Genomic DNA, 25,450 nt, shown 5'->3' on the forward strand with positions numbered 1-25,450 from the left:
TGCCTTGGGTGGTTTCATGAAATTCCAGAGTAAGAACGGGCGCTTTGAGGATTGATTGGACTGTAGTTAATGTCAACAGTCTGCTACATTTGTCGGAACTCAGAGCCCGTCTCCGAAGCGACACATCGAGTGTGGATTCTTTGCTCTGAGGATTCCCAATGTTGCCCAGCCAATTCTAAAAAGACAAAAATATAATAGACACAAACCGCCAATGAAGGATTCTCAGTCTTGGATGAGTAAAAGCAAAACTTCTTTATTTCATACACGTTCCAATTAGCTCAATTGAAGGTGGGTACTTCACATCAAAATGATCAGCGCATCAAAATGATAAAGCACACCAAAATGACGAAGTACACCTGCTGTTTGCTCACGCTCGTATTTATACCCTGAAGACACCCTGTGTCATTTTTTTTTCTTCTAATTTCTTTATCTTGAACAATTCCCTTTATTTTCTGACTTTGCCCTCTTTGTTTCAATTCCCCTTATCTTTGGCCTTGGTCTTCACTGTTCCCATATGGTCCCATTTCTGGAGTTCCTGCTTTCCTCCATTCCCCTTATTTTCGGCCTTTATCTGGTTTTATTAAAAAAATGAGTGTGTATAAAGCCTTTATTCTCTCTAAATCCAACCATAACTTGCTTCAGTCTTTCAAGTGTAAACAACTATTTTGCGCCCTATTTTGCCTTCCTGCATCTGCAATGGGTAAGTGTTATGCTTTTATTCTGTTTTATAATGCTGTTCGCTATTCTACGTTGAATCTAGCTATTATCAGTGTATTTAGATTGTCTATTTATATATGTTTGACCATATTACTCTACTTGGTTATACAAGTACCTAGGTTATACTTCATTTATATTTTCTAAAATGATTGTTACATAGTGTGTTGAATCTTTTTTTGAATGGGTGTTATTCTTGCTTGCACCTAGCAGTTTGTGTTTTCTTGTCACTGTGACTCTACCCTGTTTTAACATCTTATATCTGTTGGTTTCTTTTGCTCAGCTTCATCACGCAGATGTTCTGGGACATCTCCTAAGGGTGGTCTTCGCAAACAATATCGCCAATTCCAGCTCTTCTCACTTGCTACTAAGATTGCTCAATTTCTTGAACATCTCTCTAGTTTAGCTGTTCCAGAGAATCCCTGTCTGCCTCCTCGCATCGTGCAGAGCACCTTTACGCGTAATATAGGCACACAGACCTCATCTGACCTCTCTGCTGCCTGCAACCAACAGACCCAAACTTATGCTGACGACCTTGACAATGACACCTGCTTTCCTGCGACAAGACCTCAGTCTTCTCCTTATCCCTCATGCTGGTCTCCCACTGATTATTCTCCTACATCTCCGGTCCATTCACCCGATTATCTTGCTACCCTACCTTCACCCAACTCTGAGCCAGACTACTCCTTCATGTCTTCTGCAGCTGCAGAAGCCCACAAGTTTTTCTATCCCAATAAACATGCTTAAACTCAATGCTGTCTTTGTTCTTTGTCTGTTCAGCACACTCATAACATCAGTCAGACTCTATTCTACTCTCACACATAAGTGCCTTATTATTACTATTTTACTTATACTTGATGTAAATAGGTTATATAAGTTTGATTAACATATAGGCTAAATAGGTTTTATCAAACTACTTCTATTGTATCTAATATGTTCTACATTGTTTATTAGGTTAATTTTGTTGGATTAATATTAGTTTGATTATAACACACGCTAGATAAGGTTGATTAAAATATTTTTTCTCGACACATTGACTCAGGACTACTTTTCGCTTCTGATCATCATCACTGTACCCCGCAACATCGTATATTTGCTATTAATGGACTTTCGGTGCAACCCAGATGAGGATGGGTTCCCTCTTGAGTCTGGTTCCTCTCAAGGTTTCTTGCTTATACTATCTCGGGGAGGTTTTCCTTGCCACAGTCGCCACCGGCTTGCTCATCAGGGACAAACTTATTATGAAGAACATATTTACTTTTAATCACCACATTATCTGTGTAAAGCTGCTTTGAGACAATGTTCATTGTTAAAATCACTATACAAATAAAAATGAATTGAATTGAATTCCTCTAAAATACCACAACTCCTCTCTCAGCACCCTACCGTGTGCTTTCTCTAAATCCACAAACACACAATTCAACTCCTTCTGACATTCTCAAAGCAAATATTGTGTTCGTAGTGCTCTTCCTCGGCATGAAATCATACTGTTGCTCACCGAAGGTCACCTCTTCTCTCAGCCTGGCTTCCACTACTCTTTCCCATAACTTCATGGTGTGACTGATAATTTTATTCTCCTGTAGTTACTGCAGGTCTGCACATCTCCCTTATTCTTAAAAATTGGTATCAGCACACCCCTTTTTTCATTTACAGAATTTATCCAAGTAATCCCAGCCAATCTTCTTAACTAAACACACACACAACAAACAATAACCTTGTTTAATTTACTCAATAATTACTTCCCATCATGTTTTGTGGGCCTGGAAACCCCATGTATTCTAAACCAAGAGGAACACATGGACTAAAATCAAGGTAAGAATTACCAGTATCTTAAAATCTTTATAATTGTACAAAACAAAGTTTTGTATGTAATTTGAATTCAAAATTGTTGTACCTGGATTTACTAACTAACGTTACCATGTGGATATGTTGGTAGGTGGCTAGTTGCTTCACATGTAATAGAAACTTAATGCAAGTAACATTAAAATAGTTTTGAAACTGGTGTCAGCAAGCGGCTATAAAATAAGGCATGTAGTCTAAGAATAGAAAATTTTTAAATGTGAAAGTAATAAATACACGATTACGATAATAAAGTATATATTTATTATTTATATATTTAATTTCATATCGATAATGGATGTTTACATTGTAAATGCTAAGCAGTTGTAGCGATTAGCTGCATATGGAAAATCTTTAAGTTTACATACTGCCTCCAAAATTTTCGTCCGTCAAAAAATTTGCCTCGAATTTCATTTTCTGTGTTTTTCGCATCAGTAGCTGGCATTTTGAAGTTTTCATTTTATTTTATTTTATTTTAACAATATAGACGATGACACCTATAGGATGACAAAAAACCCATACAAAAAGAAAAGTCACACACTGAAGATTTGGTTCAAGATGTCCTAGGTTTGGAAAGTAATCCTTATCTGTAATGTTTATAATCGAAACAAATGACTTATGGTGACTTTTTAGGTCACCACATTTCTTTGGCAAATGTGATTAGAGGGAATTCCAGCATGGATAGGGACAAACAGTATGTAAACAGGCAAACTGTTGTTTGGTTAAGATCACAGATGATTGACCTGGTAAATATTTATTTTCTCTTGTTCTACATTTTTGAGAACAGACAAGCAGACAGAGAGGCAAATGCTGCTAATGGAAGCTGAGCTCCTGACTTCTACCATCATATAATGAATCTCAAAATTGATTAAGATTTGTACCTTTGCTGCCAAATGAACTTTTTAGCCAATACAGTTTAAGACACAACCACAGTGAATTTCTCCCGTTTACATGTCATTTATTCTTGCTTCTTCAAAACCTATAGTGCCCTAAAATCACATTTTAGAAGGAGACATTTAACTGACGAATCAACACGAGACATGCTTTTTTTTGTGATCTATGCTTTTTTTTAATTGTGAGCTATGCTCCTCTTGTTTCTTTACTTAGAAGGATTACTTCCAACATCTAGGAGTTCATCTTAAGAAAGATAAAACTGTGCACTGTGTCTTTAAAAACTGCGATTTTCACACCAATGTGTATGGTCGCATTGCATCACAGAGATACTGACAACATGAAGCAAATTCTTCGGGTGACTTTTGGGAACAAATTGTACATAAGTATATAGATCAGTCAAATATTACAAATAATAGTGTTGAAGCACATTGTTCTCAAACATACAAGTGTTTTGGAGCAGATGACTGTTTAGAGTATAAAACTGAACAATTGAAAGTGGTCGAAATTGAACTGAAATTCGGCCACCTTATTATAGAATTAGAGAGCATTTATAATGTGCCAAGCAAGTGCATTAATAAAGTTGTAGCAGAGCTCCAGTTTATATCCTCTTCATTGTCAGGTCCTGCCATTAAAAAGGCTATGGACGCATGTTTAAGGAAACATGACTGTGTGCTTGATGACCAAGTTATCTCAGATTTAGTTAAACAGTTGAGTGAGTTCAATCCAGTTAGCACAACTTTAAGAGCGGATAGTCCTTTTGCCACAACTTACAAAAAAATAAACGTTTTTTTAAAGATATTTCATGTGGTTGAGCCTGTCGAATTCATTCTGGACAAGAAGGAAGATCAACCCATACAATATGTTCCCATTCTTCCCATTCAGTTATTGTCACAGATATTAAGTGTTAAATACATACTCTCCATACACTACTCATGAGAGTCGCTACGAGTTATTTACTGATGGAACACATTTTAAAGAAAATGCACTTTTATCTACTGAAGACATAGCTCTTCCTCTCCTTGTCTACACTGATGATTTTGAAGTGTGCAATCCTCTAAGACATCCAGAAAAAAAGCACAAGATTACTGCAGTGTATTGGGTATTGGCAAATATTCTAATACAGTTTTGTGCAACACTTAAGTCCATTTATTTAGCTGTGCTTTGTAAGTCAATAGATGTTAAGAAGTATGGTTATGAGGCAGTGCTTGAGCCACTGTTAAAAGACATTGTCCATTTGGAAGAAGGACTATTTATTCCTTTGTTTGGAAAGAAAATCAAAGGCACAATAGTTAGTGTAGTAGCTGACAATTTAGGTGCCCATTCACTTGGTGGATTTTGGGAAAGCTTTTCTGGATCTCATGTCTGCAGGGTTTGTTTGAGAACGCTGTTTGGGTTTCAGGTAAAAGGACTGGGGCAATGCAAGCAAAAACAAAGCAGGAACATTATTTTCATGTTCAAGCAGCTTTAGAAAGTCTCACTCTCATACACTGTTTTGGTGTAAAAAGGCAATGTGTCTTCACGTGGACATGCGCTTTGAAGCTAAGCATAGCTTTTTCAAGCGAGTAGTTCAACATACCACTTGTTTTTGCAACATTTTACTGTCTCTTGCATTTAAGCATCAATTTAAGCTGGCTTACCATCTGCATGGACCAGATGTACTTAAACCTGCCCTCAATGTCTCATTTTTCCACATTACCTGTGGATGTCCTCAAGTAAGAAAAAATACAGGAAGCATTGCATAAAATGTTTTCTGGAGAAGCATGCTTCCAGGTTGCCAATACAGTGACCTGCCATGTCACCACTTACTCAGTGGGAATGAATTTGCCACATGGAGCCACTGGAGGACTTCCAGAATTTGTTGAACTAAATCTAATCCTTATTTTGCATTGACACCCTGTATTTGCTGTCAAGTGTCTACATGCATGGTACAGTGAGCACCTTAGCACTTTTGAATTGGAATCCACAAGACAAGTCACAATCCTTGAGCAACTGGAACTGACAGACTCCTATCCTCTTTCAGCATACACTGTTGAAAGAGCGATTTGTCATTCTGAAGCATCACATACCCATCCAAGATTAGGTATTTAAATACAGTATATTTTGACATGTTTTCTGTTGTTCCTGAATCCTCAATTCACGGTCATTATTTAAATGTTTTATATGAATTTTAAAGATTCAAAACTTGAGATATGAAAGATGCAAAATAGTACCTGAAAATGTCCTCTACAAGTGATCTTGTCCTCTACAAATGATCTATATCAAAAGGAAATTTTTTGCATGCCTAAATTCAACTTAACCAATGTTTTTTTTTTTTTTACATTCTGCAGAAATATCATGTCTGCCAGACTCAGAGTTATACTGCAATCAGGAATACGTTTGACTGTAGAGGAATAGAAGCATATTGTACAAGAGACTTTTGCAATTAAACAAGATTTTAGTTGTCATTTTCAGGACCAAGATTTAAATTTTCAGTTTTTCAGTCCATTAAACAGATGAAATAAAGGACAAGAAACACCCTGAAGGGCACCATTGTAGTATCTGAAATATTTAATATCTGAAAATATGTAGTACCTTTATTCGACTTTATTCTGTGTTGCGGGAATGCAGGCCAGATCCTTTCCATACAAGGTGATGTTGAAAGACCATAGAGTTTATAGCAGAGTCTGGGCCAAATGTTTATGTTGAAGGGTGTACGTGCAAGGTCTGAGCTCATCAGGTGTAGAGAAGCATCACAGGAAATGATCCGGATTTGAACCAGATGGAGCAGTCAATTTTGAGAGCTAAAATAGAGAAGGGACTGCCCCCACCTGTAAGAAGTAAATTAGCCGATGTGGTTGGTCTTAGAAGTGCGGCAAAGGGTACGTACTTGGATAATATAGCTCATCAGGTGGAATTATACAGAAAAAAAGAGTATGATCAGAGACAACAAGATCAAGAAGTCCTTAGGAAGCTTAATCAAATACAGCTGGTGGTTAGAAAAAAAAACGATACTGTTTGTTTTTTTTTCTTTTCTTCTCTCCAAAGAAACAATATTGGGGAGATACATACGTTCCAGCATGGACAACAATCTGATATCGGAAGGCTCGGAACGAGGAATGCTGTGATTCTACACATCAGCGACCCCATACTGGAAATCAACGCAGCCGCGGATGGACATTTTCCCCATACACACACATATATATATATATATATATATATATATATATATATATATATATATATATATATATATATATATATATATATATGTTTATTATTGGATTTTATGTGTTGCAGTATATCCAGTGACATTGATAGAAAATGTTTGTATGCTAGTAGTAATCATAGTAAGTTTCTTCTGTTGCATAACAAATGCATATGTATTACTTCCTGTTAAAATTTTTATTGGGCTGGAGTACAATTTGTGGCCACCTGACGCAGAGGGGCCGTGAGAGCAGTTTTCCTGTCTTGATTGTTTGAAGGATATTTAAGGAGAAACGACTGCCTGACAGGTTTTTTCACTCTCGCACTCCATAAATTAATTATATTGTTAAGGTTATGTGACAGGAAGTATAATTATTATCTCTGTAAACAATGATGAACATGCATGTTATATTCTTTTGTTTATAGAGGGCTTTTAGAGCCCTCTAAGGGGGGAAATATGTAGTATCTGAAATATGTAATATCTGAAAATATGTAGTAACTTTATTCAACTTTATTCTATATTGCGGGAATGCAGGCCAGATCCTTTCCATACAAGGTGATGTTGAAAGACCATAGAGTTTATAGCAGAGTCTGGGCCAAATGTTTATGTTGAAGGGTGTACGTGCAAGTTCTGAAACCCCCCCCCGAGCTGACTGTACAACGAGACATGTTTGCGTGTTCAGATATGGTGATGTTCCATATGTTAAACATTCTGGAGAAATGAGCTCACTTACATCTTGCATGTTTTAAGATGCGGACAATAGCAACTGTCCAGATATGGTGATGTTCCATATGTTAAACATTCTGGAGAAATGAGCTCACTTACATCCTGCATGTTTTGAGATGCGGTCAATAGCAACGGCTCAGATATATATAGATGAGACAGGACGTTAGATCGGGAGGACGGTTCGTTTGGCTCTGAACCCCTCCGAGCAAATCCTGGATGCTCGTATCAAGATGCTGTACCTTCTGTAAATAAACCTGGTTTGCAAGAAAGACGGTGTCTAAAGAGATTTCTTCCAAGCAACAGCTACACTCCTGCACAACCCGAAATATACATCACCATCAAGGGGGTTCTTTCTGAACCAGTGCTCACATTAAAATTTTAGGATTCTTCAAGTGATCAAGGAGTCCAGGACAGCTTATTGAAATATGCTGGTTCCTGCTCAACTGAATCCAGCAATACCACAATTCTGTCTTCTCCAGGGAGCACCTCTTCCCTTCATTCTGTGTCATGGCCAGCTCAGTTTAAGAAACTGTTAGATTTTTATCATGCCCAAACAAAAGTTAATTCTTGGACAGGTTTTTCATACAATCTACGATGCCCGTGGTGCCTATTCTGATCAGGAAAGAATCACACAGCACACAAAATGGCGCATATATTCTTCATTTTATTGCAGATAACAGACAAGTAAATATACACACTGGAAAAACTTGAGTTAAAACTGTTCCTGATTGGGTCAGAAAACATAGTAACCAAAGATGTGTGAGTTCAGACAAAGACTTTCTGTGTACCTTACATACTCACATTGTAAAGATCCTATATGGCCCTACCTAATGGGCTTTATTTATGCATTGGAACTAAGCTATCCAAAGAAACTGAAATACACCTTTGAGGTGTTTCAGAAAATCTCCCTGGAGCTGTAGGCTGTTAACAAAAAATGTCCTTCAAAGTTCACAATCATCAGCTTATTGGCCTAAAAGTCTTACAGGCCTTGTTGAAGGTAGATGGTTTTAGTTCAATTTCTCAGGTTCTCCTAATGCACTTTATCAGGTTGCACTACTACATTTTACAACCAATGTTTTCCATGCATTTGAAGGAAAGATAACTGTTAAGAAGTGACTCATGGAAAATATTTTGCACATTGTGTATTTATTATAATATTGTTTTAATAGAAAGCCAAAGAAACTAAAAACCATTCACTGCTCTATTTTTAGATCGGGGTCATGTTAGTGAACTTGTTTTAGAGTTTTAGAGCATGTTACTGTTAAGGACTGAAAAACACAACTGTATAGATTATTATTATCTTAAATAAAGTCCTTACTGAAGGTGCTTGGTCATTTCAGATGGTAATATGGGTAATGATGGGGTAAGATGGGTAATGACATCTCTCGCTTATTGCCGGAAGAAAATCCCAAAGATTGCATATAGGATTAGTGCCGGATGAAGTGAAATTGTGTCACATCTAGATACCTTTCCCTAGAGATTTAAATGCTGCTAGAGGTTTCTACTCTGTTTTACTTCTGTCCTTGTGCTCTCCTGAGCCACAGCCACATCCGGAAGATTTCTTCCAATATAGTACAGTAGTCTTGCCTGATGAACCAAATGAGGTATAGTTAACCCTAATTTATGGGCCTCTCACAAAGACAAGCAGGTTTAATCCAGGTATCATGCACTCATCAAAACACACCATCCGATTTTTATTAAGCAATATCCATTGTCAAAAAAGAAGAATGCTGGCATTGCACCGGTTATTGACATTTTATTGTCACAAGGTGTTTTGATCGAGACACATTCACCTTATAACACACAAATTAATTCAGTCTTGTAGGCAGATAAAAAATGCTGGAGGCTAACACAAGATTCACGATAGATTAATAAAATAGTTAAAATAGTTAAGCACCTGCACCTTGGTATAATAGTCAAACGCATGCCCTAAAGAGAACAACACGTAATCTGGAGAGAAAATGGAGGAAAACTAAATTGGAGGTATTTAGAATTGCGTATAAAGACAGCATGCTTAGCTACAGACAGGCGCTAAAAGCTGCTAGAGCTAAACACCTGAGCAAACTCATAGAAAATAACAAAAACAATCCCAGGTTCCTTTTCAGTACAGTCGCTAAATTAACAACAAATCAGGGATCTGAATAATGTGTTCCATCACAGTTTAGTAGTGAAGACTTTATGAATTTCTTCACTGAAAAAATAGATAACATTAGAAAAACAATTGTGGCAGTTCAACCTCTGACAGCATCTCCCGACACAATCGTACTTACAACCCCACAATTACACTGTTTTACATGTATAGGACAGGAAGAGCTGTATGATGCTATTATGAAAGCTAAATCAACAACATGTCAGTTAGATCCAATTCCCACTAAACTACTGAAGGAAGTGTTATATACAGCTGGTGAGCCTCTTCTTAATATTATTAACTCCTCACTATCGTTAGGTCATGTCCCTAAATCCCTCAAGTTAGCAGTTATTAAGCCCCTCATTAAAAACCTAATCTGGATCCAAACACGCTATCGAATTACAGACCAATTTCAAATCTCCCATTTATGTCTAAGATTTTAGAAAAGATTGTCGCTGCCCAGTTATGTAACCACTTGCAGGAGAACAATATCTTTGAAGAGTTTCAGTCAGGTTTTAGGCCCCATCATAGCACAGAAACTGCTCTAGTTAAAATCACTAATGACCTGTTTTTAGCTTCAGACCAAGGCTACATCTCCCTATTAGTTTTACTAGATCTTAGTGCTGCGTTCGACACTATAGATCATGATCTTCTCCTCGATCACTTACAGAATTACATCGGTATTCAGGGACAGGCATTAAGCTGGTTTAAATCCTACCTGTCCAATCGTTACCATTTCGTAGATTTAAATGGAGAGCTATCCAGGATAATGCTAGTAAATTATGGCGTGCCACAAGGGTCAGTTCTAGGACCCCTGCTTTTTACAATATACATGCATCCATTAGGAAATATTATTAGAAGGCATGGAATTTGCTTCCATTGTTATGCTGATGATACCCAGCTATATATTTCATCCAAACCAGGCGATACAGCTCAATTTGCTCGCATAACTGAGTGTGTTGAAGAAATAAGAGATTGGATGACCCATAACTTTCTGCTATTAAATTCTGATAAAACAGAGATTTTGCTCATCGGCCCAAAAAATAGTACACAGAAGCTCCAGCATCTCAGCCTGCATTTAGACGGTTGTTCTGTAACTACTAGTTCAACGGTAAAAGACCTGGGAGTTATTTTAGACAGCAACTTATCTTTTAAAAATCACATCAGTCAAGTTACAAAAACAGCCTTCTTTCACCTTAGAAATATTTCTAAGCTAAGAAATATGTTATCTATATCTGATGCAGAGAAGCTCGTCCATGCGTTTATGACCTCTAGAATAGACTACTGTAATGCATTACTAGGTGGATGTCCTGCATCATTAATAAACAAGCTTTAGTTAGTTCAGAATGCCGCAGCAAGAGTTCTTACTAGGTCAAGAAAATACGATCATATAACCCCAATCTTATCGTCCCTACATTGGCTTCCTATTAAGTTTCGAATAGACTACAAACTACTGCTACTCACTTATAAAGCACTAAATGGTTTGGCTCCCATGTATCTATCCAGTCTTTTAACACGCTACAATCCGTCACGCTCCCTGAGATCTCAAAACTCTGGGCTTCTAGTAGTTCCTAGAATAGCAAAGTCCACTAAAGGCGGTAGAGCATTTTCACATTTAGCTCCTAAACTCTGGAATAGTCTTCCTGACAGTGTTCGGGGTTCAGTTACACTCTCCCAGTTTAAGTGTAGATTAAAAACATATCTTTTTAGCAAAGCCTACACATAACACACATCACATCACAACCTTGTGCTCCAGAATATATGATTACATGCACATTATCAACTTGTGCTGTTAATATCATGAACAGCAGCTACGCTAATTCCTCTCCACTGCTTCTCTTTCTCTCCCCATCCCGAGGTATCCTGAGGTTTGGCCAGCTCCAGTCACGTCCCACCTCGTGAAGATTATGGACCTATGGATGATCATGGAGAAGTAGATGCCGAGTGTTTAAAGGCCCTGGCATGGAGAAGCTGATGCTGGATCTATGATGATCACAAATTGTTCTGTATTGTTGAAAGATTTATGACCAAACTCTTGATGTCACCCATATGAGGATGGGTTCCCCTTTCAGTCTGGTTCCTCTCAAGGTTTCTTCCTCATATCATCTAAGGGAGTTTTTCCTTGCCACTGTTGCCACGGCTTGCTCATCAGGGACAAACGCACACCATTCACCTTCACTGTTGTTTTCTGTAAAGCTGCTTTGAGACAATGTCTGTTGTGAAAAGCGCTATACAAATAAACTTGACTTGACTTGACTTGACTTATTCTGTTAGCTCCTTTGGTGCCCAATGTAGCTACCATTGTTAGTTCTATACTCACAGATTTTTTACTGGAATAGATTTTTGCTATGCCTTTTTCAGTGTCCCTTTGGCCTCTGAGATGCAGCCGCTTTTCGCATTTACCTATAGGGAAAGTCAATTCACCTGGACCTGTCTTCCTGAGGGCTTTGTTGACTCACCAGCCGTATTCTCCACTGCAGTGCACAAAACTTTGGCCGATGTCCACCTGTCAGAAACGACCTGCATCCTTTAATACGCAGATGACATGCTTGTTACAGGACTGACTAAGCAGGACTGCCACAATACGTCAGTGGTTGTCTGCAACGTCCTGGCTCAGGCTGAATTAAAGCTTCACACCAGAAACCACAGTGGGTGAAGCAAAAGGTCTCATATCTGGGCAATGTGATCTCAGAAGGCCAATGTGAGATAGAGCTTGTGACCAAGTTTACAAGACCTCAGACTGTGAAACAGATGTAGAGCTTCTTGGGACTGATGAACTACTGCTGAGCATGGATCCCTGATTGCGCACGTCTTGATAAAGTTTTGCTTAGTGCTATTGATCACAAAGCTCCTGTGGACTCATTAAATGACTCCACATGTCATATCATAGATCGCATGGGAAACCTCTCCAATATCGGAAAAAAAGTAAAAGGTGTGCCTTTGTCACTTTCAATCACACTAGGAATACTAAACCTAGGTATGATCTCTGTTTCTCTGTCTGTTTTGGCATTCTCTATCATGCATGGAAATGGTTCTGGCCACTTACTGCATCTTTTAATTATAACCAACAGGTATCTCAAATTTCCTACAGGTGGCATATTCGTGGAATCCATTTGTAGGTGTTGGGAAGGTACCTCAGGAAAAGTAAACGCAGTATGTTGTACATGATGATGTATGTTAGTTTTGGCACAATATCTGGTATATTCAATTCAATTCAATTCAATTCATTTTTATTTGTATAGGGCTTGTAACAGATGCATATAGGATTAGTGCCGGATGAAGTGAAATTGTGTCACATCTAGATACCTTTCCCTAGAGATTTAAATGCTGCTAGAGGTTTCTACTCTGTTTTACTTCTGTCCTTGTGCTCTCCTGAGCCACAGCCACATCCGGAAGATTTCTTCCAATATAGTACAGAAGTCTTGCCTGATGAACCAAATGAGGTATAGTTAACCCTAATTTATGGGCCTCTCACAAAGACAAGCAGGTTTAATCCAGGTAAAATCGTATCATGCACTCATCAAAACACACCATCCGATTTTTATTAAGCAATATCCATTGTCAAAAAAGAAGAATGCTGGCATTGCACCGGTTATTGACATTTTATTGTCACAAGGTGTTTTGATCGAGACACATTCACCTTATAACACACAAATTAATTCAGTCTTGTAGGCAGATAAAAAATGCTGGAGGCTAACACAAGATTCACGATAGATTAATAAAATAGTTAAAATAGTTAAGCACCTGCACCTTGGTATAATAGTCAAACGCATGCCCTAAAGAGAACAACACGTAATCTGGAGAGAAAATGGAGGAAAACTAAATTGGAGGTATTTAGAATTGCGTATAAAGACAGCATGCTTAGCTACAGACAGGCGCTAAAAGCTGCTAGAGCTAAACACCTGAGCAAACTCATAGAAAATAACAAAAACAATCCCAGGTTCCTTTTCAGTACAGTCGCTAAATTAACAACAAATCAGGGATCTGAATAATGTGTTCCATCACAGTTTAGTAGTGAAGACTTTATGAATTTCTTCACTGAAAAAATAGATAACATTAGAAAAACAATTGTGGCAGTTCAACCTCTGACAGCATCTCCCGACACAATCGTACTTACAACCCCACAATTACACTGTTTTACATGTATAGGACAGGAAGAGCTGTATGATGCTATTATGAAAGCTAAATCAACAACATGTCAGTTAGATCCAATTCCCACTAAACTACTGAAGGAAGTGTTATATACAGCTGGTGAGCCTCTTCTTAATATTATTAACTCCTCACTATCGTTAGGTCATGTCCCTAAATCCCTCAAGTTAGCAGTTATTAAGCCCCTCATTAAAAACCTAATCTGGATCCAAACACGCTATCGAATTACAGACCAATTTCAAATCTCCCATTTATGTCTAAGATTTTAGAAAAGATTGTCGCTGCCCAGTTATGTAACCACTTGCAGGAGAACAATATCTTTGAAGAGTTTCAGTCAGGTTTTAGGCCCCATCATAGCACAGAAACTGCTCTAGTTAAAATCACTAATGACCTGTTTTTAGCTTCAGACCAAGGCTACATCTCCCTATTAGTTTTACTAGATCTTAGTGCTGCGTTCGACACTATAGATCATGATCTTCTCCTCGATCACTTACAGAATTACATCGGTATTCAGGGACAGGCATTAAGCTGGTTTAAATCCTACCTGTCCAATCGTTACCATTTCGTAGATTTAAATGGAGAGCTATCCAGGATAATGCTAGTAAATTATGGCGTGCCACAAGGGTCAGTTCTAGGACCCCTGCTTTTTACAATATACATGCATCCATTAGGAAATATTATTAGAAGGCATGGAATTTGCTTCCATTGTTATGCTGATGATACCCAGCTATATATTTCATCCAAACCAGGCGATACAGCTCAATTTGCTCGCATAACTGAGTGTGTTGAAGAAATAAGAGATTGGATGACCCATAACTTTCTGCTATTAAATTCTGATAAAACAGAGATTTTGCTCATCGGCCCAAAAAATAGTACACAGAAGCTCCAGCATCTCAGCCTGCATTTAGACGGTTGTTCTGTAACTACTAGTTCAACGGTAAAAGACCTGGGAGTTATTTTAGACAGCAACTTATCTTTTAAAAATCACATCAGTCAAGTTACAAAAACAGCCTTCTTTCACCTTAGAAATATTTCTAAGCTAAGAAATATGTTATCTATATCTGATGCAGAGAAGCTCGTCCATGCGTTTATGACCTCTAGAATAGACTACTGTAATGCATTACTAGGTGGATGTCCTGCATCATTAATAAACAAGCTTTAGTTAGTTCAGAATGCCGCAGCAAGAGTTCTTACTAGGTCAAGAAAATACGATCATATAACCCCAATCTTATCGTCCCTACATTGGCTTCCTATTAAGTTTCGAATAGACTACAAACTACTGCTACTCACTTATAAAGCACTAAATGGTTTGGCTCCCATGTATCTATCCAGTCTTTTAACACGCTACAATCCGTCACGCTCCCTGAGATCTCAAAACTCTGGGCTTCTAGTAGTTCCTAGAATAGCAAAGTCCACTAAAGGCGGTAGAGCATTTTCACATTTAGCTCCTAAACTCTGGAATAGTCTTCCTGACAGTGTTCGGGGTTCAGTTACACTCTCCCAGTTTAAGTGTAGATTAAAAACATATCTTTTTAGCAAAGCCTACACATAACACACATCACATTACAACCTTGTGCTCCAGAATATATGATTACATGCACATTATCAACTTGTGCTGTTAATATCATGAACAGCAGCTACGCTAATTCCTCTCCACTGCTTCTCTTTCTCTCCCCATCCCGAGGCATCCTGAGGTTTGGCCAGCTCCAGTCACGTCCCACCTCGTGAAGATTATGGACCTATGGATGATCATGGAGAAGTAGATGCCGAGTGTTTAAAGGCCCTGGCATGGAGAAGCTGATGCTGGATCTATGATGATCACAAATTGTTCTGTATTGTTGAAAGATTTATGACCAAACTCTTGATGTCACCCATATGAGGATGGGTTCCCCTTTCAGTCTGGTTCCTCTCAAGGTTTCTTCCTCATATCATCTAAGGGAGTTTTTCCTTGCCACTGTCGCCACGGCTTGCTCATCAGGGACAAACGCACACCATTCACCTTCACTGTTGTTTTCTGTAAAGCTGCTTTGAGACAATGTCTGTTGTGAAAAGCGCTATACAAATAAACTTGACTTGACTTGACTTGACTTATTCTGTTAGCTCCTTTGGTGCCCAATGTAGCTACCATTGTTAGTTCTATACTCACAGATTTTTTACTGGAATAGATTTTTGCTATGCCTTTTTCAGTGTCCCTTTGGCCTCTGAGATGCAGCCGCTTTTCGCATTTACCTATAGGGAAAGTCAATTCACCTGGACCTGTCTTCCTGAGGGCTTTGTTGACTCACCAGCCGTATTCTCCACTGCAGTGCACAAAACTTTGGCCGATGTCCACCTGTCAGAAACGACCTGCATCCTTTAATACGCAGATGACATGCTTGTTACAGGACTGACTAAGCAGGACTGCCACAATACGTCAGTGGTTGTCTGCAACGTCCTGGCTCAGGCTGAATTAAAGCTTCACACCAGAAACCACAGTGGGTGAAGCAAAAGGTCTCATATCTGGGCAATGTGATCTCAGAAGGCCAATGTGAGATAGAGCTTGTGACCAAGTTTACAAGACCTCAGACTGTGAAACAGATGTAGAGCTTCTTGGGACTGATGAACTACTGCTGAGCATGGATCCCTGATTGCGCACGTCTTGATAAAGTTTTGCTTAGTGCTATTGATCACAAAGCTCCTGTGGACTCATTAAATGACTCCACATGTCATATCATAGATCGCATGGGAAACCTCTCCAATATCGGAAAAAAAGTAAAAGGTGTGCCTTTGTCACTTTCAATCACACTAGGAATACTAAACCTAGGTATGATCTCTGTTTCTCTGTCTGTTTTGGCATTCTCTATCATGCATGGAAATGGTTCTGGCCACTTACTGCATCTTTTAATTATAACCAACAGGTATCTCAAATTTCCTACAGGTGGCATATTCGTGGAATCCATTTGTAGGTGTTGGGAAGGTACCTCAGGAAAAGTAAACGCAGTATGTTGTACATGATGATGTATGTTAGTTTTGGCACAATATCTGGTATATTCAATTCAATTCAATTCAATTCATTTTTATTTGTATAGGGCTTGTAACAATGAACATTGTCTCAAAGCTTTACACAGGTAATGTGGTGATAAAAATTTGTAAGTTTTTTCCTGCAAGCCGTGGCGACTGTGGCAAGAAAAAACTCCCAGAGATGGCATAAGGAAGAAACCTTGAGAGAAACCAGACTCAAGAGGGAACCCATCCTCGTCTGGGTTGCACCGAATGTCCATTTATTACAGATAAATTATGTTGTGGGGTACAGTGATGGTGATCAGAAGCAAACTGTAGTCCTGTGTCAGTGTAGCAAACTGTTGACATCAACTACAGTCCAAATCTATCCTTAAAGCTCCCTTTCTTGCTCCGTAATTTCATGGAACCCCAGGGCATTGATGAGAAACCATCCCCAGCTGCACAGAGTGGCCTCCAATCGAAGAGAGCACTATCCAGAGGCAGGTCTGGACAAAGTGGGAAGATCCGAGAAGGGAAGAGGGGCAGGAACAGTTATCACTGGAACCTCAGGAGAGAGAGAGAGAGAGAGAGAGAGAGAGAGAGAGAGAGAGAGAGAGAGAGAGAGATAGAAGAGGGTGACAGGAAGAGAAGGATAGGAATTATTATGTGTCCTTGTTGTCGTATGAAAGTTAAGGACATTGTGCAGTTGGGGACTTCGGCAAGACTCACTATGGCGCATAACTAAAAGGGAGAACCAGAAGGTAACACAAACATGAGGGATCTCTGGGATAAGAGACGACCCACCACACCACCAGCAACAAACTTGAGTGAACTTGTGAGATTGATGGGACGACAGCATACAAATATCCCAGTTCACAGAACACTCTATATCCATGATCATTCTTAGGGCTACTTAACGTTTACCGCTGTTTTCTTCCAAAAAAGGCTACTGTTCTGGAATACCTGCATCTCCTTTTGACCAGTTAACCACTTAGCAGTTGGAAGCAAAACATTAAGTAGCATATGTTCAGATCTTTTTTTTTTTTTTGCCACAACGAACTCTTCTCAAATAAGAACTAGTTTGGCAAGTAGAGAGGTACTGTACTGCACGATTCACACCCAGGCATTGTGCACATAAAGGGATTCGCAAGGAGTTAAGTGTAGTGGCTGGGCATCTACAAAGATGTAAAGGAAACTGTCAAGGCATGCAAAACTTCGGAAGTCACGTCATGTGCCTGTTAATGCTAAAGTGCATCCTTGGAAGTGGATGAGATTCTAAGTGGATACCTGGTATTAGTTGAGCATTGCAGTTACACCAAATATTCTAATTGGATACCTGGTATTGGTAGAGTATTGCAATGGTGGGGTTCCATTAAGATGCCTGGGAGGGTGTTACTAGTTCCCTCCTGTTAAAGCGATGTGCGATGTTCACAGTGTTCTTAGCCAAGGCTGAGTTAAGTTAAGTGTAAAATGCAGCAATATGTTCAGTAAACATTCCTAAGACTCCTACTGTTATTCAAGTAGCTTACAAGCAGTTGATGCATTTTTGTTATAAATTTTGACCTTCTAAAACTTTTTCCTTCCCCTTTTGCACTTTTAAACAGTTTTTCATGAATGTATGCTTATTAATATGAAAAATAATATTTTCATAATAGCTATTATATTTTTTTAACCCAGCCATTATAGTTGCACAAGCCAGTGCACTCGTTAGTATGCAATATACTAAAGTTTCATAAGCAAAGCTCATACAGCTTCTTAATATAATATTCAAAAGTATGTAATTTTGTTCTTTGCTGTAAAAAGAACAGTGATTTGTTACAGTGTTTGCACACAGGCAAATACACAAACACACATGCACACAGAAAACAGGTACGTAAATAATATTTCAACCTCTAAACACACACACATTAGGGTTGCACAAGCCAGTGCACTCTTAGCACCGGTCCCAAGCCCAGATAAATGGGGAAGGGCATCCACGCGTAAAACATGTACCAATTCAAATATGCCGATCATGAATCAGTAATTCATATGGGATCAGTCGAGGCCGCCACAGGTATTGTTAGCCAACAGGGTACCCGTGGAAATTAGGCTACTGTTAGCCAAAGGAGGAGAAGGAGATTAGGAAGATGTCTACATAGACAGCAGGGAAAGGAGAAGTGGAGGAGAGTGGAGGTTCGGGTTGGTACTTTAAATGTTGGTACTATGACTGATAAACATCATCAGTGCCTATGCTCCACAAGTGAGTTGTGAGATGGAGGAGAAGAAAAAATCCTGGCGTGATTTAGATGAAGTGGTAGAGAGTGTACCTAGGAATGAATGATTGGTGATTGGGGCAGACTTTAATGGGCTTGTAGATGAAGGGAACAGAGGTGATGAGGAGGTGATGGGTAGGTATGGTTTTAAGGAGAGGAATGTGGAAGGGCAGATGGTGGTAGATTTTGCTAAAAGGATGGAAATGGCAGTGGTGAACACTTATTTTAAGAAGAAGGAGGTGGTTTTGGTGGTAAAGAAGAAAAGGAGGAGAGTGAGGCCTGAAAGAAGAATAAAACGGTGAAAACTGAAGGAGAAAGACTATAGTGTGAGATTCAGGCAAGAGGTCAAACAGGAGCTCGGTGGTGGTGAAGAGGCGCTGGATGATTGGGCAACTACTGCAGAAGTGATAAGGAAGACAGCGAGAAAGCGTCCTCGCATGTGGAAATAGAAAGGAAGACAAAGAGATGTAGTGGTGGAATGAGGAAGTGCAGGAAAGCTATGCAGGAGAAAATTATTTATACTGATTGGCCAGGCTGGAAAGGATGTGCTCCAAGTTAGGGCAATGAAGGATGGGGATGGAAATGTGTTGAATAGTGAGGAGAGTGTGTTGAGTGTGTTGAGAATGGAGGGAGTATTTTGAGCAGCCGATGAACAAGGAAAATGAGAGAGAGAGAAGGTTGGATGGTGTGGAGATGGTGAATCAGGAAGTGGATAGGATTAGTAAGGAGGAAGTAAGAACAGCGATCAAGAGGATGAAGAGTGGAAACTCGGTTGGAGCAGATGACAAACCGGTAGAAGCATGGAGATGTTTAAAAGAGATGGCAGTGGAGTTTTTAACCAGGTTGTTCTGAGGAATGGAGAAGGAGTGTGCTGGTACCGATCCTTAAGAATAAGGGAGACGTGCAGACCTGCAATAAATACAGGGAAATTAATTTGATCGGTCACACCATGAAGTTATGGGAAAGAGTAGTGGAAGCCAGTCAGAGAAAAGAGGCGACCATCTGTGAGCAACAGTATTTTTTCATGCCAAGGAAGAGCACCATAGATGCATTATTTGCTTTGAGAATGTTGATGGAGAAGTATAGAGAAGGTCAGAAGGAGTTGCATTGTGCATTTGTGGATTTAGAGAAAGATTTTGAGGTTCTTGTTGGGAGTGACGAGGATGGCTAGGAGTAGAAATGGGTTTATTAGAGGTATGTAGGACATTTGGGAGACAAGGTGAGGGAGGCGAGATTGAGATGGTTTGGACATGTGCAGAGGAGGGACATGGGGTATATCGGTAGGAGAATGCAGAGGATGGAGCCGCTAGGAAGAAGAAAAAGAGGAAGGCCTAGGAGGAGGTTTATGGCTGTGGTAAGGGAAAACATGACTTGGTTTGTTTGAAAAAGGCAGATGTAGAGGACTGGGGGGGGGGGGGGTGTATAGAGACAGATGATCTGCTGTGGCGACCCCTAATGGGAGAAGCTGAAAGAAGAAGAAGAAGACTGTGTAATATACAGTAGGTTTACTGGTAGCACTATTTTGTGTTTTTTGTATTTGTCCTACACTGAATTGTGTTGTCTTACACTGTTTTGTGTGACTTGCACTGTCTATATTGCACTGTTTGCACCAGGTTGCACTTGATGCACTTTATGTGGCAAGGACACTTACTAGTCCTTAGCTCTGTGTTTTCTGTTATGTAGCATTATGTTGTTTAATTTAGCAACAGGGTTCTGAAGGATCGTTGTTTCATTTCACTGTGTACTGCCTCAGCTAGTTATGGTTGAAATGACAATAAAAGCTTCTTGACTTGACTTGACTTGACGTTTTGAGAATTGATATTAAAAAAAGTTTACATTATAAAATTCAGAAGCAACATTTCAGAGAAAAATGCTAAAAAGTGCAAAAAGTCAACATGACATGACAAATAAAGTTTTGACAAAAAATATGAATTTGTTTCATTAACATATGTTATAAATATATGAATTTTTATTGCCATTAGCATGAAAGTAATTATGAAAATATTAATTTTTATATTAATTAGCATAATTTCATGAATAACCGTTATAAAAGGCAATAAGTGAACGAAAAAAAAAAAAAAACAATTGACATGAGAAATCATGTTTTAAGAAATAGATGTCTTTTGTCTTTTGTCAAAGACGATGATGGTGACATGACAAATTAGTTTTGAAAAAAAAGTTTTTCATAAAAGGTATGATAGTTATAGTGAAAATATACGTTTTCATATTCAAAATCATAATTTCATGGAAGAACTTAAAAGGGTGCAGTATGTGAACGAAAATACTGACATGAAATTTCAAGATTTGACAAAAAAACCTTTTTTTCATAAAAATATTATAAATATATAAATTTGTATTGCCATTAGCAAAATTTCATGAAAAACCATTACAAAGTACAAGTTTTGTCAAAAACATGACTTTTAAAAAATTATGTTTTTTCATGCAAAAATAATAATTATGGAAATGTGAATTTATATATCAATGAGCATAATTTTATGAATAACCAATAAAAAGGCAATGTAAACAGTAAAAAGTACTTTGTAAAAACTCCAAATTAACATATATTCAAATTGAGATATCATGTTTTGACAAAAAAAATTTCCAGAAAAAGTGAATGAATATTCATGCTCATTTGTAAAAATGTATTAAAACCATTAAAAGTGGAACAAGGGAACAAAAAAGTTGACATTACAAATCATGTTTCGACAAAAATTTGACTTTTTTTATAATAATATAAAAGTTATTATGAAAATATGGGATTTAAGCAAAATTTCATTAAAGAACTTTTAAAATTGCAAAGTGAATGATGATGGTAAAATAAATTTGTTTCGAAAAAATTAAGTTTTTTAAAAAGATATAGTTATTGTGAAAATATTAATTTTTATATTTAGAAGCATAATTTCATGAAATAAAACCTAAAATGGTACAATAAACTAACAGAAATACTGACATGAAATATCACATTTTGACAAAAATGACTATTGTTATGAAAAGATGATAGTTATTATGAAAATATGAAGTTTCATATTCATAATCATAATTTGATGAAAGACTTTTAAAAACTGCAAAAAGTGAACAAATCAGTTGTAGAAAGTCATAATTCATCAAAAGTCAAACAACACCCCATTTGTAGCCAAATGTGCTGTAATGAATGAGTTTGCTAGGAGCTGAAAATGCGATTCCGTAAGTCTCAGCCTCGCCGTACAAAAGTCAAACGGTTTTTCAAACCATGTTATATTTGCACATATTGCATGCATTTGACCACAATGTTTTTTTATGAGATTAGACATAACAAGTCATGTTTTGACAAAAATAAAACTTTTTTCCTAAAAATATCAGTTATTATGAAAATTTGGATTTTTAAATTAACTAGTTTAATTTCATGAATACCTGTTTTAAACAGCAATAAATAAACGAAAAAAACTAAAAAGTAAGATCACAAATACTGTTTTGACTGTCAGATCACTTTTTTCTTAAAAGAATGATATTCATTTTGAAAATATAAATTTTAATATTAGTTAGCATAATATTATGAATAACTGTTAAATGGTGCAATAAGTGAAAGAAAGACGAAATGGTGGCATGACAAAGAATGTTCTGACAGGAATATGACTTTTAACATAAACACTTAATCGTTATTATAAAACAATACATTTTTATATTAATGAGCATAATTTACTTAAACCGTTAAAAAGTGGAATAAGGGCACGAACAAGGTAACATAGCAAATCAAATTTTGACAAAAATGTGACTTTTAGCTTAAAAATATGATAATTATGAAAATATACATTTTCTTTTTCAACGGGATGTGTCCTCCCCGCTGCGGCTTCAGGGCATCCGCATTTTGAATTATATCGACGATTGGTTGATATTGGATCATTTAGAGCACCAGGCAGTGAGAGGTCCTTTTGTGGTCCCAGGACAAACTCGTCTCATTGGGAGCTGTTTACATCCCGGGACGGTTGAATGTCAGAGCAGACGCCCTGTCAAGACAATGGCCGAGGCCTGGGGAATGGCGACTTTACCCCGAGGTAGTGGAGCAGGTATGGCAGAGGTTCTACAGAGCCCAGGTGGATCTTTCTCCTTTCCAGAGCTCCCTCTACGAGGAGGTCATAAGCCGCACGGTGGCGACCGTTCACGTCATGGTGTGAGCACCATGACTTGGACCCAGTTAACTGCCCAGATGGTTCAGTTCTGGAGTTTTTACAGGAACAGTTTGCCACAGGGTTAACCCCTTCAACCCTGAAGGGTTACGTGTCCGCCATCATGGCATATATCACCCCGCCTGCGGGGCAGTCGCTGGGTAGGCACCCTCTGGTGACACGTTTTCTCTGTGGCACCCAGCAGCTGAGGCCCAGGACGCGACCCAGAGTGCCTGCCTGGGTCGTGGCAGTTGTGCCTTCCTCTTGGCATGGCCAGAGTGTTTCTATACACGAAACCTGATTACGTACCTAAGATGACCCACACGACGTGTCGTGTTACAGGTATTCTGCTCTCCTCCATTTATAGCCCCCGACCAGGAGATACAGAACCGACTGTGTCCAGTGCGAGCACTGGACGCTTGCCTCCACAGGACGAGTCCATGGAGGAAGTCGGAGCAGCTGTTCGTCTGCTGTGGCCCTAATAGGAAAGGTTTCCTAGCCAATGGGCAGACGTTAAGCAGGTGAATAGTGGATGCCATCCTTTCAGCTTACGAGTCCTGGTCTTCCTGCTCCGCTCGGGGTCAGGGCTCACTCCACCCAGAGTGTGGCGGCCTCTCTGGCCTGGTCTGCTGGAGTATCACTCGGGGACATTGCAACGCTGCGGGCTGGTCCACCCCGCTGACCTTGTTGCGTTTATGGCCTCAACCTATAAGCCACTCTGGGCTCCTCTGTCCTACGTGTACAAAAATGATAGTTATTATGAAAATATGAATTTTTATATCAATTGTCATAACTTCATGAATAACCATTAACAAAGACAATAAGTGAATGAAAAAAAAAAAAAAAATTGACGAGAAAGCATTAAAAAAATTAAAAAGTTAAAAAGTGTAAAAAGTCAATGAAACATGACATGACAAAGTTATGAAATTATAAATTTTCATACTCATAAGCAATATTTATAAAGAAATATGAGTCTCATAAAAATGATAACAAATATATATGAATTTTCCTTTTTATTAGAAAAATTTCTGAAAAAAAACTTGACAATTGTGCACTACATAAACGAAAGTGCAATACATGAACGAAAAGCTAAATGTGTTACATGTTACATGATTTGACAGAAATATGATTTTTTTCACCAAAAACATATCTATTGGGGAAATTTTGATTTTGGTATTCATAAGCATAATTTCATTAAAATCTGTTAAAAAGTGGAATAATGGGATAAAACAAATCAATGAAAAATCAAGATTTATTGAAAATATTATTTTCTTTTCTCAAAAAAATTATATTTTAAAAATAATTTTCATATTCATCTTCATAATTTCATAAAAAAAAATTTCCTTTCATAATTTCATATGAAAAATGATAGTTTCGGATATATAAATGTTTATATTAATTTGCATAATTTAATGAATAACTGTTGAATGGTAGTGAACGAAAACTAAAAGGTGACATGACAAATCATGTTATGACAAAATATGAAAATACGAATTTTCCCATTTATTTTATATTAGCATATATATATATGACTTGTAAAAATGTAATAGATGTGATGAAAAATTCATGTTCATATTTATAATCATAATTTGATTAACAACTGTTAAAAATGGCAATAAGTGAACGAAAAACAAAAAAGTGACACTACTACAACAACAAACATTACAAAATTATGATTTTGAAAAAAAGAGATAGTTATTATGAAAATATGAATTTTCATATTCATAAGCACAATTGTATTACAAACCGTTAAAACGTTGAATAAAAGAACGAAAAAAGTTATAAGACAGATCAAGTTTTGGCAAAAATATGGCTTTTCATTAAAAATATGATAGTATTATGAAAATAGGAATCTTTATGTTAATTAGCATAGTTTCATAAATAACTGCTTAAAAGTGCATGTCGAGAAATGTAGCTAGTTTGAGTTATAAAAATAGAGTAGAATACCAAAATAATAAAAACAAAATAAAGGTAGTTGTGATATGAGTATGATATGTTTATTGGAGAATAGTATTGGAAAATAACAGGTGCAGTTTTGCAGAGTGTGCAAAATTTCAACAACAACAAGCGGATTAGCTAGGCTAGAAACCGCAGGGTATTTTTGTCTGGTGTAAAAAGGTTACCTAAGTGAGGAACCGCATAACATGTGCATCTTGTATATGAGGGTGCACAAAAGTTCACAAGTTCACAGTGCTTAGTGGAAGGCCAGCATAATCAAATAAAAATAAGAAAAAAACAATATTATTTAAGCTTCTTAACATATAACATTGCTTATATTAGTTTAAATTCCAGCTTAATACTTATAACCATTACTCAGCATTAATATAGTATAATACTCAGCTTCGCAGAGAACTCAGTGTATGAAAAGAGTTCATAAAAATAAAATAATCATGCTTAAAAAGGCAAAATTAGTTAAAGATAATTTTATATATATATATATATA

The 25,450-nt window shown here is 37.7% G+C and overlaps 1 protein-coding gene and 2 long non-coding RNA genes across 3 annotated transcripts in view; 2 read left to right on the forward strand and 1 right to left on the reverse strand.

Moving 5' to 3' along the window:
• LOC310739394 overlaps positions 1 to 1,467 on the forward strand; it is a 1,548-nt gene extending 81 nt beyond the window's left edge. Inside the window, exons 1-2 of the long non-coding RNA XR_014537373.1 lie at positions 1 to 700; positions 998 to 1,467. The exon at positions 1 to 700 is cut by the window's left edge and continues 81 nt beyond it. This is a non-coding gene — a long non-coding RNA (uncharacterized lncRNA). The remainder of the gene's footprint in view (positions 701 to 997) is intronic.
• Positions 1 to 25,450, forward strand: part of LOC310739380 (uncharacterized protein) — an 80,694-nt gene that overhangs the window by 19,888 nt on the left and 35,356 nt on the right. The gene's annotated exons all lie outside the window — the stretch shown is intronic.
• Positions 1,787 to 25,450, reverse strand: part of LOC310739391 — a 60,315-nt gene continuing 36,651 nt past the window's right edge. Inside the window, exon 3 of the long non-coding RNA XR_014537370.1 lies at positions 1,787 to 2,003. This is a non-coding gene — a long non-coding RNA (uncharacterized lncRNA). The remainder of the gene's footprint in view (positions 2,004 to 25,450) is intronic.

The sequence above is a fragment of the Silurus aristotelis genome (genome assembly GCF_946808225.1).
Source record: "Silurus aristotelis genome assembly, chromosome: 16".
NCBI lineage: Eukaryota > Metazoa > Chordata > Actinopteri > Siluriformes > Siluridae > Silurus > Silurus aristotelis.